This window comes from Pan troglodytes, chromosome 15 (genome assembly GCF_028858775.2).
Source record: "Pan troglodytes isolate AG18354 chromosome 15, NHGRI_mPanTro3-v2.0_pri, whole genome shotgun sequence".
Taxonomy (NCBI): domain Eukaryota; kingdom Metazoa; phylum Chordata; class Mammalia; order Primates; family Hominidae; genus Pan; species Pan troglodytes.
Window position 1 is genome coordinate 55,004,680 of NC_072413.2, and position 13,785 is coordinate 55,018,464.

Genomic DNA, 13,785 nt, shown 5'->3' on the forward strand with positions numbered 1-13,785 from the left:
TATTCAAGTTGCCCCATAGCTCATTGATATGCCAATCCTATCCTTTTTTTCTTTTTCTAACCAGTCTTTTTCCCTCTGTTTCATTTTGGATTGTTTATATTGCTATGACTTCACATTCAGTAATCTTTCCTTCTGCAATGTCCAATCTTTTGTTAATCTCCCTACCTCCAATGTATTTTTCACCTCAGACATTGCAGTTTTCATCTCCAGAAGTTTGATTTGAATCTCTTTAATATCCTCTGTGTCATTCCTTAACATGTCAATCTTTGTTGTAGTTTGATGAACACATGGAATAGAGTTATAACTGTTTTAATGTCCTTGTCTGTTAATTCCATCATGAGTATCATTTCTGGGTCAGTTTCTATTAATTAATTTTTCTTCTCATCCATAAGTTATTAATATATTTTCCTGCTTCTTTACATGACTGGTAATTTTTTATCAGATGCCTGACATTCTGAATTTTAATCTGTTGGATGCTGGATATCTTTGACTTTTATAAATGTTTTTGAGCTTTGATCTGGGATGGAATGAAGTTATTTGGAAATAGTTCGATCCTTTTAGGCCTTGCTTTTAAGCTTTGTTAGGTGGGACCAGAGCAGTATTTAGTGTAGGGCTAATTTTTCCCTACTACCTTTCAGAATACCCTACCAATGTTCCATGAATTATGAGGTTTTTTTCACTCTGGCTGGTGGGAATAGGATATATTCCAGGCCCTGTGTGAGCTCGGAGGATTGTTCCCCATAATTCCTTTAAGTGGTTCTTCCCTCAGCCTCAAGCAGTTTCCTCACATTCATGTGCTGATCCTTTCTCAGCTGGAGCCTTAAGGGAGACCATCTGCAGATTTTCTGAGCTCCTTCTCTGTGAAGCTTTCTCCTCTCCAGTGCTCAGCCCTGTGAACTCTAGCCACGTTAGGCTTTCCAGACTTTTAGCTCCTTCTCCCCAACTTAGGGAAACTGGGGCTCTGCTTGGGTCCCTCATCCAAAACTACAGTCCAAATATCTCTCCAAACAGTAAGCTGACACCATCATGTGGATCACTTTGTGTGTGTGTGTATGTGTGTGTATGTGTGAGACAGGGTATCACTCTGTTGCCCACACTGGAGTTCAGTGATGCAATCATGGCTCACTGCAGCCTCAACCTTCTAGGCTCAGGCAGTCTTCCCACTTCAGCCTCTCAAGTAACAGGGACCATAGATGCACACCTGGCTAATTTTTAATTATTTTTTGTAAGGATGGGATCTTGCCATGTTGCTCAGGCTGGTCTGGGAATTCCTGGGCTCCAGTGATCCTCTCACTTCGGCCTCCTAAAGTCTTGGGATTACAGGTGTGGCCACTGCACCTGGCCCAGATTATTTATTTTGTTTCCTGTCTCTCAGAGGTCACTGTCTTTTGTTACCTGCTGCCTGATATTTTGTTTTGTTTTCCTTTCTATTATCATCCCTTATCTGGAGAAAGGGACCAGTGTTTTTATATCCAATTAGTTTATATACTTTGTCTGGGTGGTTTTTCTGTTTTCTTTTGTTTTTAGTTATTTCATGTGGAAGATTAAGTCCTATCCCTATTATTCCATCTTGGTCACATGTGAAAGTCTTAAAATACATATGACTGTATTGCATTTTTTCTATTAGGGATTATATTGATCTTCTACTTTTAAAATTATAAGTACATTTTATTATCTATGAGTTTTATTTCAGGATATGTATCAGTCAGGGTCCACTCAGGAGACAAAACCATACCAGTTATTTGAACAGAAAGAATTTGATACAAAGAATGGTAAGCTATACAAAATTATCAACTCAGTAACTAAACAGCTAAAAAGGGAGACATATACCCTCTCACAGACACAACAACTGTAGGCAGCAGCTACCACTACTAGGGCTGGGAAAACAAAGAGAAGAGTTTGGAATTAATAAAACTTAGGAACATAGAGGTGGGGCCCTATGGAGATGAAACTCAGCCTCTGAGAAAGAAGCACTGCCTGTCTAGTGCTGTGTTAGCATTGGGAGGAGGAGCCTTGTGGGGTTGAGGCCTGAACTTCTGAAGAATGATGCTGGTTGGCTGGTGCATGCATCTTTGAGCAGGAGTGGGATGAAGGGTTGGGAAAAACAGCAAGTAGGATCCAACCACTGATTTGGGAAGCAATTATCATTCCCAAGGTGAAGAAGCAAGCCTGGGTGATGCGCACAAGCAGACAGAAGTCCACAGGAAATAGGAAGGAAAACATCCTTCTTCCTGTCCTAACCCCATCGTTTCTCTTTAGTGCCCTTTATTGGCAGACTCTAACATGAAGCCAGCAAATAAGGCACAAACGTGGTTTTCAGAGTCCCAGATCCAGTACCACAAAGCAAAGTACAGAAAGGTGGATTTGGAGTTGAGAAAAAAGTTGTAACTGGCACCGTGTATGTGGCAGATTTGAACTGTGTCTATTTAGCTAAGCTAGAACTAATTTCCCCAAATTCTCTTCTCTGCAATGTTCCAGATTAGTATCAGCTAAAAAAACAAACAAACAAACAAACAAAAAACAAAACAAAAAAAACAAAAAAAGACTTTTGTGAGCAATTTGAAGGATGGAAGTGAAAAAAAAAACGGCTTTATTTTTCTCATCCTCTGAAGATTGAAACAGGGAAAGGAGTGCTTTCACATCTCACATATGTGGTCCTCACCTGCTGACTTGCCAGGTTGGTGAGCCCACAGCAACTCCAGCTCCTGCAACTTCCGCTTTCAGCTTCCCTGATACCTGGGCCAGGTGCATGTTTAGCTTCATGGTAAAGAGCACCAGTTTCAGCAGGATGCCTGCAGGGTTGAACTGGAAGCCTGGAGGTTGTGAAAGTCAAATATGGAGTCTAGTCCATCCTCATGTTTCCAGCTCAGCCTCATAGATTCTAGTTTATCACTACTTCCCTTATTTCATATCCATCTTTGCTTCCCAACTACTTGCCCTGTGGACTTGAGGTTTTAGCACTAAAGACACAACAGCCTCATATAGACTCTCACCAGATACCACAGTTCATAAGGTCAATAAATCCCCAATTTTCCACATGTGCTGTGTGTGTTTGTGTGTGTGTGTGTGTGTGTGTGTGAGAGAGAGAGAGAAAGAGACTGAGAGACAGTGAGAGGAAGAGAGAATATATGTATCCCAGTGGTTCTGCTTTCCTTCTGATAAAATTCTTACAGACACAGTATAGAAAAGGGAGCGTTACAAAATGTTTATTGTTTAAAAGAGTACCATTAGCTCTCAGGATTCAGTCCCACTGTTTTAGGGCACTCTTTGGCTACACCATATGGTCCTAATAGAGCTGTCAATCATAATGATTCTCATTATGTCCAATTCTTCAGCCACAGTGATTGTTCATGGGGCTAACAAACTAGCTGTGCCAACCTTGCATGAAATTGCCTATATGGATGTTAACAAAGAGGTTTTTCTTCTCTTATTTTCATAAACTATAAGGATATCAGTGTAGGTTAGCCAGAGCCATCTTTCTAGCCATTTCCAGTCAGTCCATTTTGTTTTTTTCAGCAGAAGTACATGAGATTGACAGAAAAGAGGAGAAACTAGCAGAAGAGAGAGTTGGAGAGAGTGTGAGTGAAGGCCTTGGTGCTTGGTGCTTCACCTGGACTACTAAATCCAGCTGTGCTGGTGTTCTTCCAGTTCCATATGCCAGTCACCTCCTTTTCTTCTAAAGCTCATTTGAGCTGGCCTTCAGTCAGTTGCAACAAGTGATTTCTTTTTTTTTTTTCTTTTTCTTTTTGTTTTTTTAGAGACAGGGTTCCAGTCTGTCACCCATGCTGGAGTGCAGTGGAGTGATCAAAGCTCACTGTAACATCAAGTTCCTGGGCTCAAGTGATCCTCCCAACTCAGCCTTACAATGGTAATAATTTGAAGGTGGCGTCTGCCACCATGCTCGGCTAATTTATGCATTTTTAGTAGAGACGGAGTTTCACCATGTTGGTCAGGCTGGTCTTGAACTCCTGACCTCAGGTGATCCACACACCTTGGCCTCCCCCTGGGATTACAGGCGTGAGCCACTGTGCTGGGATTACAGGCGTGAGCCACTGTGCCCGGCCAAGCTGTCCTAAAATCTTAAGACCTACATAACATCATCAAGCAAATAAATTTAAAACAGCCTGGTTACTGATATTCTCTCTTCTGAATTCAGAAATTCTATTTTAACTATTTTTAAATATAAATGTAAAACTAGAGTACATTCACATATTCCTTTAAATGTTAAATTCCCTCAAAATAGAAGGACTAGTCAAAACAGCACAAGAAACAGATAAATAAAAACTTTAATACATATATGGAGGAGTCTTCAGTACATATGGCGACATGTCTTATTCACTGTCAAAGCCAGTTGCAGTGGAAAATTGTATTTAATTTTCTATCCACTACATTAAAATTGCACAGTCTGAGAGATTATGGCCAAATAATTTTTACTAATATAATTTTTCCAGAAATGGGGAAAAGAGTGTTTTTACTGTAAAGCTCTAAGATTTCTTTTTTAATTCAATAAGCTATTTAGGCTTCCATGTAGAAAGCTTACGTATTTAATTTTGGGTACTTAGGCAAAAGCCATCTCTCTTCTTTTTCAGAGAGAGAAAACACATCATCTAGACTAGACTTCTTAATGATTCCTTTTTATTGCCCTCCATCGAAAGTCACAGCCAGACACACAAATATGTAAGAGGCAGGTGAATAATTGCCTATGTTTTTCAGATCATAAACTAAACCAGTTCTGAAATTTGGGCATATTCCCTTAAATAGAAAGCTGACCACCCTGGGAATAATAAACTTGGTGACAGGGCTTTCTTTTCTCCTCCTCCTTCTAATTTTCTCTAATGTGAATCGATGAAGAGCTGTTGGCATTCAAGTTCCGTGGGGCTGTGAGGTTGACAAAACAGAAAACCGTTATGAGACAGAAGGCAGAAAATATGAGAAAGGGAGAAAAATTCTTCTAGGCTAATCAATGACCAGATTTGTTGATCGTTAGTTGATTTTAAAAAGCAGTTTCTGTTCAGATACAAGGTTTGTTCCATGTTGGAAAGGCTGTGTTGTCAGTGGTAGTAGCTACGTATGTGATTGGTGGTAAGGGTGAGAGGTGGGGATTTACATAATGAGAGGCGTACGTCTTCATGTTCCCAGTTTCTATTAGTCTCTATTTTAATTGGGCCATGTACTATATGCTAATGTTTTCATCAAGTGCCTTGGTGGGTGTTCGAGTGGTTTCCAGGTGGAGGTTTCTCCTAAAGGACATGAAAAACCAGTGAACAGAAGAATTTGTCTTAATATATCCAGAAGTTTTCTGCAAGATCAAATTCCTGGAGCTGATTCTTAAACAGTGGTCAAATCTACCACCCAATCGGCGAGTAAACATGCTCTCTGCCATCAACTAGGATTCAAAGAAGAAACAAAAAAAATCTAGGCTATTAATTATAGTTTTGTTTGATTCATTCAAAAACTATTTTAAATTGGTCGCGTCACTGGAACCCAAGAATGCAACTAATGGAGTCAAGTAAATTATTGGACCATTGGAAAGAAGCACTAAACCATGCCCATTCCTTGATTCCCACTATAGCACAGTGCAAGACATGCTTTATCCCACAGTATGCGAGTTGAGATTTAATTGTTTCTTTCTTGTGTTCATAAAAGACCAAAGAACCAATCCTACTGTGGTAATGTGGCAAAAAAGTACCTCCTGAAGCATGAAATGGCAATTGACAGTGGATATAAACTTGGATTCTATTGATAATAGTAGCTAACTTTTCGGAGAACTCACAACCTGTCAGGCACAGCATTAGGCAGTTTGCTTGGATTATGTAATATCAGATTAGTGGAAAAAGAAAACTGAGCAATGTTTTGTTTATAAGAAAAAAATCTAAAAGTAACGTTTTAATGAGAGAAAAGGCAGGTTCAGGGTGAAGGAGGGGAATTTTGCTTTTGAGCTGCGTGTGCTGCATGTAAGATGACAATCTAGGCAGAAATGAGTTGTATGAGTCTTGAGCTCCGAAGAGAGATTTGGGCGAGAGATGTATATTTATTTGTGCTTACAGGAGGAGGAGAGGAAGATCAGAATACAGAGGAACACGTACATTTAAGGAGTGGGCAAAGACATGGAGAGAAACTAGGAGACTGTGGCGTCATACAGGCTGGTACCAGGTAGCATTTTAAGAAGGACATGAATAGAGACGATTAAAAAGACAGTTTATAGAGGAGATGTGATAGTCACAAACATACACATCAAATAACTTTGCAACCGAATATGTAAAAAGAGCTTGTAGAAATGCAAAAACCTAATAAAATTATAGTTGTAATTTTTAAAACATCTCTTTCAGAAGTAGAAAGATTCACTACACAGAAAGATAAGCAAGGACATAGAGCAATGGAATAATATAACAATAAAGTAGATTAATAAAATCAAATGTAATTTCAATCCTACCGATATAGAGTGTGAATTTTTGTAGGACTATAAATAGTACAAATATTGATGATATATACATTTGACTACAAAGAAAACCCTTAAAAAACATTGAAACATAGAACACTCACAGGCCACAAACAAAATTAGAAGTAAGTAATAAAATGTTGACAAAAAACATTTTGGAAGTTAAGAAACACTCTCTTAACCCCAGCATCAAAGAGAAATTTAAAATTGAAATTATATGCTATCTAGAAAGCACGGAAAGGGGAAAGATTCACATTGAATATTTTATATTAAAACAGTTTAATTTATAGTCAGAGAAAAATGTATAGCCTCAAATTCCTTCATGTTTAAAGAAAATAAAAAATAAAATAATTTAGACCCATTGTTATGGGCTGAATTACATCTTCCCCAAAATTCACATGTTGAAATCCTAACCCTCAGAATCTCAGAAAGTAACTGCGTTTGAAAATAGGGCCTTTAAAGAGGTAATTAAGGTAAAATGAGCTCCCATGGTGGGCCTAATCCAATATGACTAGTGTTCTTATAAGAAGAGGAGATTAGGATGCACACAACACACAGACCAAGGGATGACACCATGTGAGGACACAGCACAGAGGCAACCATCTGGAAGCCAAGGAGAATCCTCAGAAGAAACCAAACATGCTGACCCTTTGATCTTGGACACTAGCATCCATAACTCTGAGAAAATAAATTTCTGTTGTTTAAGCCATCTCTCATCGCAGCTCTAGCAAATGAATATGTCCATCTTAAGAATTAGTAAAAGAGGCCAGTCACAGTGGCTCATGCCTGTAATACCAGCACTTTGGGAGGCCGAGGCAGGTGGATCACTTGAGGTCAGGAGTTTGAGACCAGCCTGGCCAACATGGTGAAACCTCGTCTCTACTAAAAATAAAATAAATAAATAAACAAACAAATAAATAAATAAATAAGTAAAATTAGCTGGCCATAGTGGCGGGCATCTGTAGTCCCTGAAGCATAGGGTGTCTGGAAAACTTTACTTTTTGAGCCAGAATAAGGAGCTTTACCATTACTAGACCCTTCTGTAAAACAATGAAAACGCTTAGCAGGCTGCAGATTGTTTACCACAGGAATTGTAAATGCAAACCGTTCAGTCTTGCTCAGCTACGGGGATAGTAAAGAAACAGTCTTTTAAATCTATGACTATTAAAGGCCAATTTTTTGGAATTATAACAGAAGACAATCCTGGCTGTAATGCTCCCATAGGTTGTATAACTGAATTGATGGCTCTTGAGCCAGTTAACATTCTCCATTTACCTGATTTTTTCTTAATTACGAAAACTGGAGAATTCCAAAGGGAAAATGTTGGAGCTATGTGCCCATTTTCTAACTGTTCACTAACTAATTTCTCTAAAGCCTCCAGTTTCTCTTTATTTAGTGGCCATTGTTCTATCCAAATTGGCTTATCTGTTAACCATTTTAAAGGTATAGGTTCTGGAGGCTTAACAATGGCCGCCATCAAAAATGATATCCTAATCTTTGGTGGGAACTTTTTAAACCTTGCAAATTTTTTTCCAGTCCCATACCAGGGACATACCCCATTTCATGCATCATATGTTGACTTTGAGGGCTATATAATTGTTCTGGAATTAGAACTTGTGCTCCCCATTGTTGTTCAGGTGTTCAAGACCAGCCTGGGCAACATGGTGAAACCCAGCCTCTACTAAAAATACAAAAGTTAGCTGGATGTGATGGTGCACGCCTGTAATCACAGCTACTCAGGAGGCTGAGGCAGGAGAATGGTGTGAACCCGGGAGGCGGAGCTTGCAGTGAGCCGAGATCGCACCACTGCTGTCCAGCCTGGGTGACAGAGCGAGACTCGGTCTCAAAAAAAAAAAAAAAAAAAGATACACAAATAAATGCTCAAAGTAATTAGCTACCTGAGAAATGTAATTTAAAATCACAGTGAGATGGAACTATATATCCACTAGAATTCGCTAAAATTGAAAATACTGAGAATGCCAAGGATATACAATAATTGGAAATCTTGTACAGTGACAGTGAAAATGTAAAATAGCACAACAACTTTGGAAAACTTTTGACAGTTTTTAAAAAATTTAAAGAAGCCCCTACTATAAGACTAAACAATTCTAATCCTAAATATTAACTGATGAAAAAAGAAATATATGTCTAATGAAAGAATTGTACACTAATGCTTATGACAGCTTTATTATGAATAGCAAAAACTGGAAAGAGCCCAAGTGTCCATAACTAGGTGAAGAGATAAGCAAAATGTGGTAAATCCATGTAATTGACTTCTACTCATCAATGAAAATAAACTATTGAAACATTTTTTAAAAACCTGATAAATCTCAAAATAATTATGCTAAAAAAGCCAGGCACAGAAGTGATTTTACATATTATTCCATTTTTATAAAATTATAGAAAATGCCAAATAATTTATAGGGACAGAGAGCAAATTTGTCCCAAATCTATAGGGACAGGGTTTGGGGGAGAAGAAAATAATGAATTACCCAGTGACATGAAGAAACCTTTGAGGGTGATTAAAATGTTGTGAAATATGAGAATTTCAGGAATAAAGAGAAGCTCTAAAAACTCATAGAAAAAAAGCAGAAGGGCTATAAAGGGTCAAGAATTGGGAGAACATCAGAACACTCAATCATAATGATTCAAATCAAAATGATGTCAAACCTAGAATATTATAACAAATTACCGTAATTATCAATTATGAGGAGTTACAAGAAGCGGTTTTTGTTTTTTGTTTGTTTGTTTTTTGAGGCAGAGTCTCACTCTGTAGCCCAGGCTGGAGTGCAGTGTGCAATCTCAGGTCACTGCAACCTCTGCCTCCCGAGTTCAAGAGATTCTCATGCTTCAGCCTCCAAGTAGCTGGAATTACAGGCACCTGCCACCACACCCAGCTAATTTTTGCCCTCCCAAAGTGCTGGGATTTCAGGCATGAGCCACTGAACCTGGCCAAGAAGCATATTTTTATTTCATCATTCATGCCTACTTCCTCAGAAAGCTACTGGAAAATGTAGTCCTTCGAAATGAGTTTAAGCCAAATGAGAGTAAGGCGTGAGATCCAGGTAAGAGGAGCTAAAAACAGGTTAAAAAGCAACAGAATTCCCAGGAAGATCATGAAGCAGACTCACAAAACGACAGTAGTATGGCAGATCATGGAGAAAGAAGGGATCTAGGAGGATGCTTTCCAGGGGAAAAAAATGAATTCATAGATTATTCTATACACCTGGTTACATTGAGAAGCGATTTACAGTTCTACCAGAGAGTTTGAATAAGAATTAGTATTAAGTACCTGGGGAAGAAAAACAAGCAAAGAAAAAATGAAGCAATTATTAAGCCTAGGAAGTTTTATAATAAGGAAGTAAAACAAAAAGTTTTACAAAAATAGGAAGTAAAGTCCTAGTACACTAAGGAAGTATGAATAATATTTGCATAGTCAAAATAATGTAACCAAAATAATAAAAGTTGAGATATACCTACATTGGTGGAAGAGAGAGGAAGTATGTGTTTGGGGTGTGGGTAGCTGTAGAAGAGCTAAATATTCCTCTGCACTACTAGGAAGTCATTGAAATTGACTGATGGTGTCCACAATTGAAATTTTAAAACTACTTGTATTAGTATGTACTTTAGAGATATGGATGTAAATGACAGAAGAAAGAGCCAAAAAAATATAGAGCAGTTGCTGCTGGGGAACAGGTCCCATGAATAGGGAAGGGTGGGGCAATTTCTATTTTTCTCTGTAAGTGTTTATAGTATAATTTGACTGTATTTTGATCATGAGAGTGACAGGATGTTATTGATATTTTTTGAAGTCTTCACTGCCAGTTGTGTGAAAAGGGAAAGAACAGAAATAGGGAGAATCTTTAGAAGGTGTAATAGTACAGGCAGAAGATGACAATGCTTGGTCTAGGTTGGAGCACCAGAGATGGTAAGAAGTGGTGGAATTAGAGATATATTTGTTGATAATAAAGTTGATAGAACTTGCTAATCTACTGAATATGGACAGTGAGGGAAAAGGGAGTCGTGAACGATTCCTAGGTTTTTGACTCAAGCAGGTAGTTATGAATGGTAGAGTCATTTATTAAAATGGAGAAAGTCTGAGAACTAAATGTGACAGAGGAATCCATACTTCTGTTTTGGACATGTTGAGTTTGAGAAAGTGATTAAAGGCAAGGACTCTGGATGAAATAGCTTGAGTTTGAATCCCAGATTCACTACCTACTAGCTGTGTGACCCTGAGTAAGTCATTTAACCTCCCTGTGTGTCATTTTCCTATTGTGTGAAATACAATAGAAATAATAATTTGCCTGCTTCGTAAAGTTGTTGTAAGAATCAAATTGTTAATTAATTGGTAGGGATCATTGTGTGATTCACTGATTTATTCCAAGCTCCTAGAACAGTGCCTGGAAGAGAGTGGGTGCTTAATAAATACTGCTGAATGAATGAATGGATGTCTATTACATATTTGAGAGGAGAGGTTGAATAGATATATAGACATACAACTCTGGAAATTAGAGCCAGACATAAGTTGGGAGTCATCAGTAAATAGATATTAAAGTTAAGAAAGAAGTTATAATATAAGGAAAGTTCTTCAGATCTTAAAACATACTACAGCTGCAACATTTATGTGTATTACTAGTATAGGTACTGTCTGACAGATCATTGTTACAGAAAAGACAGTAAAGAAACTAATGCAATAAAAGCGTATCAGGCCAGCACGGTGGCTCACACCTGTAATCCCAGCACTTTGGGAGGCCAAAGTGGGTGGGTCATTTGAGGTCAGGAGTTTGAAACCAGCCTGGCCAACATGGTGAAACCCAGTCTCTACTAAAAATACAAAAATTAGCCAGGCGTGATGATGGGCACTTGTCATCCCAGCTACTCAGGAGGCTGAGGCAGGAGAATCGCTTGAGCCCAGGAGGCCGAGGTTGCAGTGAGCAGAGATCGCACCACTGCACTCCAGCCTGGGCGACAGAGCGAAATTCCAAAAAAAAAAAAAAAAAAGAAAGAAAGAAAGAGCATATCAGTTGGAGTAGATTATTCAAACAAACAATGGAGGTTGGGAAAATGAGAATATGCAGGGGATAGACAGTGGTGGTGGAATCCAATCAGATCTTTACGTTAAATTATGGACAAAAAATTCAACATAAGCGAAGGAATTGAAAGTAAAATATGAAAACAAAACCCCAAAATTGTTGAAGGAATTATGGGCAAATATTCACACTGATCTTGAGATGGGGAAGGACTTATTAAATGTTAATGCCATGGAACAAATCACAAAGAAGAATAATAGATACTATTTTTAATAGATGACATAAACATTTAAAACTTCAGAACATTAAAAAGTCATAAATAAAATTTTTAAAATGACAAACTGGCAAAATATATTTGAAATATGATGGATAAATGATGAATATTACATCATTATAATTTATTAAGAAAAGTAGGTTTGCAGCTGCAGCACATCAAAGTTACTGATTTTTTATGATGTTTGGTGGCTATGAGACTATAGAAGCATATGAAGATGATCTTTATAGGGACGAGTTATCTAGTGAACTGAGTGTTGATAGTGAGGTGGAATTTCAACTCTATAGCCGAATTTATTAGGCCCATGATCTTGATGATGTCATCAGGGAGGAAGAACATGAAAAAAAGAACTCTGGGAATTTGGAATCTTCGAGTAGTAAACCAAATCAGAAGAAGCTAATTGTCCTTTCAGATAGTGAGGTCATCCAGCTGTCATATGGGTCAGAGGTCATCACTGTCTGATGAAGATAGTATTTATAGATGTAAAGGAAAGAATGTTAGAGCTCAAGCACAAAAAAATACCCATGGTCCTTCTGCTTTTCTTCAATCTAATGAGCTGTTTGATAAGAAATGCAAGAGTGATATTGAAGAGAGATCAGGTGTAATCCAAGAGGTCATGATTATAGAGGTCAGTTCAAGTGCAGAGGAAGAGCACCATTTCAGAAGGCAATAATGTGGAAAGCTGGATGCTACTGGGATGTGAAGTAGATGATAAAGATAATGATATCCTTCTCAACCTTCTGGGATGTGAAAACTCTGTTACTGAAGGAGAAGATGGTATAAACTGGTTCATCAGTGACAAAGACATTGAGGCCCAGATAGCTAATAACCAATAACCTGGAAGATGGACCCAGCGATATTATTCAGCCAATGAAAATATTATCTGTAGAAATTGTGACAAACGCGGCCATTTATCAAAAAACCGTCCCTTACCATGAAAAGTTCGTTGCTGCTTCCTGTGCTCCAGGAGAGGACACCTCCTGTATTCCTGTCCAGCCCCCCTTTGCAAATACTGTCCTGTGCCTAAGATGTTGGACCACTCATGTCTTTTCAGACATTCTTGGGATAAACAGTGTGACCAATGTCATATGCTAGGCCACTATACAGATGCTTGCACAGAAATCTGGAGGCAATATCACCTCACAACCAAACCCAGACCACCCAAAAAGCTGAAGACCCTTCAAAACCATCAGCCTTAGCATATTGCTGTCACTGCATGCAAAAGGCCATTATGGACACAAGTGTCCAGAAAGAGAAGTGTATGACCTGTCTCCAGTATCTCCATTCATCTGCTACTATGATGACAAATATGAAGTTAAGGAGAGAAAAAAGAGAGTAAAATAAAAAATAAAAGTACTCAAGGAGAGTGGGGATATCCCAGAGCCATCCAAGCTACCTTACATAAAAGCAGCAAATGAGAACCCCCATCATGATATAAAGAAGGGCTGTGGCTCGTGGAAAAGCAACAGGTGGCCTCAAGAAAATAAAGAAACACAAAAAGAAATGAAGAACAAGAATAGAAAACTGGGAGAAGCACGGGAAGGCTGACAGACATCGTGAAGTGGATGAGGATTTTCCCTGGGGCCCCAAAACCTACTCTTCTCCTGGCAGTTTTAAAACCCAGAAGCCTTCCAAGCCCTTTCATCATTCATCGCATTACCATATATCAAGAGAAGACAAGTCTCCCAAGGAGGGTAAGAAGGGCAAGAGAAGAAAACGTAGAGATGCTTAGAAGATGATGACAATGATAACTTATTTCTTATTAAGGAGAGGAAAAAAAAGTCTTAAACTGTCAGGCAGCCTCTAATGTGGCTTTCCGTTGTTCATTTGGCCTTTGTGTCCACAACCTTCTGGCAATGTGTTTATTATCTGTGATTAAATAAAGTCAGTTTGGGTTTTGCATTTTTAATTTCAGCCATTCCTAGAGTTGCTGGACATCCACGGAGATCTCCATTATCTATGTCCAACAGGTTACTACGTAAGAAAGTAGAAAGATAAACCTAGACTTCTCCTGTTCCAATATGTCATCTTTACTCAGA

General features: G+C 38.5%; 1 pseudogene; it reads left to right on the plus strand.

Annotated features, from left to right (window-relative positions):
• Positions 1 to 11,923: 11,923 nt before the first annotated feature.
• Positions 11,924 to 13,534, plus strand: LOC744646 (zinc finger CCHC domain-containing protein 7-like; annotated as a pseudogene).
• The last annotated feature ends 251 nt before the right edge of the window (positions 13,535 to 13,785 follow it).